Source organism: Hordeum vulgare, chromosome 3H (genome assembly GCF_904849725.1).
Source record: "Hordeum vulgare subsp. vulgare chromosome 3H, MorexV3_pseudomolecules_assembly, whole genome shotgun sequence".
Taxonomy (NCBI): Eukaryota; Viridiplantae; Streptophyta; class Magnoliopsida; order Poales; family Poaceae; genus Hordeum; species Hordeum vulgare.
Window position 1 is genome coordinate 508,879,497 of NC_058520.1, and position 6,110 is coordinate 508,885,606.

General features: G+C 45.3%; 1 long non-coding RNA gene across 1 annotated transcript; it reads left to right on the forward strand.

Annotated features, from left to right (window-relative positions):
- Positions 1–304: 304 nt before the first annotated feature.
- LOC123440326 lies at positions 305–1,191 on the forward strand. The gene is made up of 3 exons (XR_006630309.1): positions 305–439; positions 558–639; positions 762–1,191. It is a non-coding gene; the product is annotated as an uncharacterized LOC123440326 (long non-coding RNA).
- The last annotated feature ends 4,919 nt before the right edge of the window (positions 1,192–6,110 follow it).

A 6,110-nucleotide genomic window follows, 5' to 3' on the forward strand; every position in this document is an offset into this window, starting at 1 on the left:
TCGATCTCCAGCACTTGTTACATTACTACTGTGATTGTAAATAGCAACAGCAAGCAAAGATAGAGTTGATGAGATGCTCCATTCCCTTGAAGTTAAAGGCAGGAATAATCCACGGAAGGTCAAAAAGGAAGGGCACAATTAAAAGGAAACAAAGGGATAACGATCAACGAGCTTTATTCGTTTCCCCCCGCTGCCGGCTTAGGATCGATGTGCTGCCGATCGACAGCGGCGAGCAGAATGCTTTAGAAGCAAAGCACCAGCGAAAAGTGTAGCAAACCACTTGATCTTCGGTTTGCAGCCGCTATTTATACACACCCTCCAGGCCCAACACCGTCCGGTCCACTTCTTCCTCATAAGGAAGCCATCTGCAACTAGGGTTCATAGCCAGTGACCAACATGAGTGACCGAAGGTACGGGTACTCGTACCCACACAACCAAGGTAACCATCACCTGTGTTAACAGTACTAAAATTCATTCCACAAATATATATTCATGTGTCTTCCTTGCATTGCATTTCCTTCTTTTCCTTCTTGTGTTGCTCACGCTGTGTCATGCAGGGTATTACAACGGACCGCCGGTGATGGCGCCGCCGCAGTACGCGCCGCCGCCGAGACGGCAGACGGGGTTCCTCGAAGGATGGTAATAAAAAACAACTAAGAACCTGATATTATTTTCTTATTTTCCTGCGCGAAAATTATGCGAGTACCCCGCTAATCTTAGGTGCGCTCTCTGTGCTTGCATGCCATGCAAACTACGAACAGCCTTGCTGCTCTGTGCTGCTGCTGCCTCGTCGACGAATGCTGCTGCGACCCATCGATCATATTCGTGAGCTGATGGAAACACGTACGCGGCCCCAGATGACGAACGATCTACGTTAACGTGGTACTGTAGTACATATGCGATTGTAAGTGTCGTGTGTATGTGTGCTTCCCTTCCGCTGCTGGTTTCAGCTATAGCAATAGCATATATGCCCCTAGAGGCCTAGACCAAAGTAGAATTACAGAAAGAATAGCCAGCAGTCCTGCCGTTCGGTTCAGCTCTCCAACGACAGGACCGGTGGGTGGCGTATGGATGTATGTATGTAACTACGTATGCATGTATGTACGTATATGTATCATTGTTGTCTTATGCGAGTCTATGAATAAGATGAGGAAAAAGTAAGTTTTTTTTTGCGAGGCAAGAAAAAAAAAGTTCGGCACTGCTATGTGAGCCTATGAGATCCTGATTTTTATACCAAAATAACATTATCAATATCAAACGTGCATAACCAGATGACCTCACATGAAATGCACCGGTAAGGTAAAAAGTCAAACATGTCCCTCCAGAGAATTAATCGTACTACCGAGCCGAGTCAGAGGTAGCGGAACCTGCAGGAAGCGAAGAGGCGCATGGTTCGAACAGGAACCCGAAGAGACAGGTTGAGCAATCCGTGGCAGGAGCCGATGGTTTCGTCTCTCCAGTTATGCGGCAAACGGCGGCCCAGAGACCGAATCGGTGGCGATCCACGGACAATATGTGCAGCGGCCTGTGGGGCTGGACAAAAGGCATCGTCCCCGTCTTTTTTCTTTTCTTTTAACATAGTACAGACACAAACACTTATATACACATACATACATTCATTTCTATAAATGTATACACGCATTCTTTATCCTTATAAGCATCTTTGATAGACTAAGACGACATATTATTTTAAGATTTACGAAGTCATCGTAGACGCCTCGTGGTCGACGGGAACATCTCCTTTCACTGAAAGCGTATCACCGAAAATCCTGAAATAATACAAGCATTAAGATTTGAACCCTGATGGGTTGGAAATACCACTGTCTCTCTAATCATGCAACCATAGGTTGATTTGCATCGTGCACGTCTTCTGATGTGTTGCATTCCGGGGTCGTGGCGTCGAGACTCCTCCAGGCTCTAGAGCATACTTTACGGTGATGTTCCTTGTAATGAAGCTAGTTCACTAGGACTAAAGAGCTAGTTTCTAGAGCATACTTTACGGTGATGTTCCTTGTAATGAAGCTAGTTCACTAGGACTAAAGAGCTAGTTTGGTTCGCTTCCACGTGGGTGATGTCCGGTCTCGACCTTGCCTAGAAGCTGCCTAAGGCTGTTTCAAACGGGGAGTATCATATACTAGTATCAGCACATCATTTAATATGATACGGTATCATGATATGATTCTCAACCCTCTCTTTCTTTATTTAATTTTATGTCATCTTATCAACATTACATGGTTGACATACATGATACTACATATGATATTAAGGACAGTATAACCGCACCTAATCCCAGCCTTCTCACGCATCCATTGCTTTTGACCATTGGATCCTGGGTCTGGGACGTCGCTGGCCGTCTGATGCATCATTTCCGTCCGCGTGGGCTGCTCCTGGGCCGGCGGTCCTTGGGCTGCTATTCCATAGGCCTAATCGGATGCCTCTCGTTCACTCATACGGATTAACGTCAGATCCCCAATGAGCGGTGGTGATTTTGCTCGTGTCCACCCTACGACCCACTCCACCCCTCCCCTCCCCTCCCCTCACGGCTCACACATCGCCGCTGGCAACCACCTCATATGCCTCACGTCACCTCGCAGCCGGCCTTCGCCCCGATCCAATCCCCCAAAGCTGTCCACCTCGTCTCCCACCATCTCCTCTCGTCAGAAAAGAAAAGAAGAGGAGATCGACCAGGTCAGGCGGCGGTCAAATCCGCCATGGCCGCATCCACCTCGCCAAGGCTGCAAGATTGGCCTCTACCGGAGGTCGGCACAACACACGAGGGCAGGACCTCACCTCGGCTGCCTAAGGATACGTTCACCGACTCCATGGAGCTCCCCCTAGCACGCTAGCAGCCATGCGTCTCCGATCCACCAGGTTGCCCCTCCATCTTCAACCTCTTCATAGTTTTTTTTCTCCCAACCACACTATATTTTCTTCACCCGTGGTTCAACTCTGTTAATTTTCACTATGTTGGTTGCAGGTCGTGTCAATCCAAGTGCTCGGTGCTGGTTCTGGTATATTGGTTTGGGGAATTTTTCAACTGACGAATCGTAATGACTCTCAGCTCTACTCAACTGATGTTGATGTATCCTATGGTATTGCTGGTAGAAATAGAACGTGCAGTAAATACAGATCAGGTGTATCATATCGTCCATTTCATTCTTTCTTGACTTTCTTAATGCATAAACACATGTACAACGCCACCTTATGGGCAGATCGAAGGGAACCGTTCAGTTCGTGTTCAACCCATGAAAATAATTTACATGAACAAAACCATTCGGCTGATTTGGTTGTAGGGTTATTATTCCGATCCTTTGACACCTTGAATGTCAGTTTTAGCAAGAAGTTTTTTGTGTAATAGTGTGTATGTATTTCAGTCTATCTTGCTTATCGAGTGGTCGGATGCTTAAAACATTACCCCTCAAAGGTTTATTGTACTAGAGAACTTATTTTGAGGCATGATACTTTGAGTTTAACACAATATAGAATGTTTCAATGCACATACTGTTTCAGTGTTTTGACATGTTCGTCATTGTCCACATAACATGGTAGAATTTCAGTAAATTCTCTGATTCGAACATTTCCCATTTCTAAATGTAGAACCAATGTGCACAATAGGAAATCTTTTTCGGCAGGCGCTCAACAATCAACGGTGGGAATATGCCCTTCCAGTACTTTTTGCCAAACAATGTTTTGGAGGACTTGTTGTTTCCTCGTGCAGTAGCAATAGGCAGTAGCAAGAGTTAACGGGAGAAGCAGATAAGTTGCTAAGTCATATGTTCTTGATTGAGATGAATATGATATCTAGGTATGATTTTCCAAAACAGAAATATTTTGAACAATGCTCCCAGGATTGAGTACTCAAATGGGAGTTGTATCTATTAATGCTTTGATTTCCAGCCTATTGTAGATATAGTCAAATTGTCCCGTTGGATCTATATGAGGGTGGTCATCAGGTGTATTCTAACTTTTAAGGCAACAAAGTTACTGCGAAATGCGCAATTTTGTGGTAATATAGATGCATCATATATATCTTCATTATTGTAGATACGAGAGAACACAATCATCTTTATTTGACTGAGGTTTCAATATACCAACGACATGCCAAAGGATGTCTAAGGTACCGCACCTAATCCCAGCCTTCTCACACATCCATTGCTTTTGACCATTGGATCCTGGGTCTGGGACGTCGCTGGCCGTCTGATGCATCATTTCCGTTCGCGTGGGCTGCTCCTGGGCCCACGGTCCTTGGGCTGCTATTCCATAGGCCTAATCGAATGCCTCTCATTCACTGATATGAATTAACGTCGGATCCCCAATGAGCGGTGGTGATTTTTCTCGTGTCCACCGTACGACCCACTCCACCCCTCCCCTCCCCTCCCCTCACGGCTCACACATCGCCGCTGGCAACCACCTCATATGCCTCACGTCACCTCGCAGCCGGCCTTCGCCCCGATCCAATCCCCCAAAGCCGTCCACCTCGTCTCCCACCATCTCCTCTCGTCAGAAAAGAAAAGAAGAGGAGATCGACCAGGTCAGGCGGCGGTCAAATCCGCCATGGCCGCATCCACCTCGCCAAGGCTGCAAGATTGGCCTCTACCGGAGGTCAGCACAACACACGAGGGCAGGACCTCACCTCGGCTGCCTAAGGATACGTTCACCGACTCCATGGAGCTCCCCCCTAGCACGCTAGCAGCCATGCGTCTCCGTTCCACCAGGTTGCCCCTCCATCTTCAACCTCTTCATAGTTTTTTTTCTCCCAACCACACTATATTTTCTTCACCCGTGGTTCAACTCTGTTAATTTTCACTATGTTGGTTGCAGGTCGTGTCAATCCAAGTGCTCGGTGCTGGTTCTGGTATATTGGTTTGGGGAATTTTTCAACTGACGAATCGTAATGACTCTCAGCTCTACTCAACTGATGTTGATGTATCCTATGGTATTGCTGGTAGAAATAGAACGTGCAGTAAATACAGATCAGGTGTATCATATCGTCCATTTCATTCTTTCTTGACTTTCTTAATGCATAAACACATGTACAACGCCACCTTATGGGCAGATCGAAGGGAACCGTTCAGTTCGTGTTCAACCCATGAAGATAATTTACATGAACAAAACCATCCGGTTGATTTGGTTGTAGGGTTATTATTCCGATCCTTTGACACCTTGAATGTCAGTTTTAGCAAGAAGTTTTTTGTGTAATAGTGTGTATGTCTTTCAGTCTATCTTGCTTATCGAGTGGTCGGATGCTTAAAACATTACCCCTCAAAGGTTTATTGTACTAGAGAACTTATTTCGAGGCATGATACTTTGAGTTTAAAACAATTTAGAATGTTTCAATGCACATAGTGTTTCAGTGTTTTGACATGTTCGTCATTGTCCACATAACATGGTAGAATTTCAGTAAATTCTCTCATTCGGACATTTCCCATTTCTGAATGTAGAACCAATGTGCACAATAGGAAATCTTTTTCGGCAGGCGCTCAACAATCAACGGTGGGAATATGCCCTTCCAGTACTTTTTGCCAAACAATGTTTTGGAGGACTTGTTGTTTCCTGGTGCAGTAGCAATAGGCAGTAGCAAGAGTTAACGGGAGAAGCAGATAAGTTGCTAAGTCATATGTTCTTGATTGAGATGAATATGATATCTAGGTATGATTTTCCAAAACAGAAATATTTTGAACAATGCTCCCAGGATTGAGTACTCAAATGGGAGTTGTATCTATTAATGCTTTGATTTCCAGCCTATTGTAGATATAGTCAAATTGTCATGTTGGATCTATATGAGGGTGGTCATCAGGTGTATTCTAACTTTTAAGGCAACAAAGTTACTGCGAAATGCGCAATTTTGTGGTAATATAGATGCATCATATATATCTTCATTATTGTAGATACGAGAGAACACAATCATCTTTATTTGACTGAGGTTTCAATATACCAACGACATGCCAAAGGATGTCTAAGGTACCGCACCTAATCCCAGCCTTCTCACACATCCATTGCTTTTGACCATTGGATCCTGGGTCTGGGACGTCGCTGGCCGTCTGATGCATCATTTCCGTTCGCGTGGGCTGCTCCTGGGCCCACGGTCCTTGGGCTGCTATTCCAGAGGC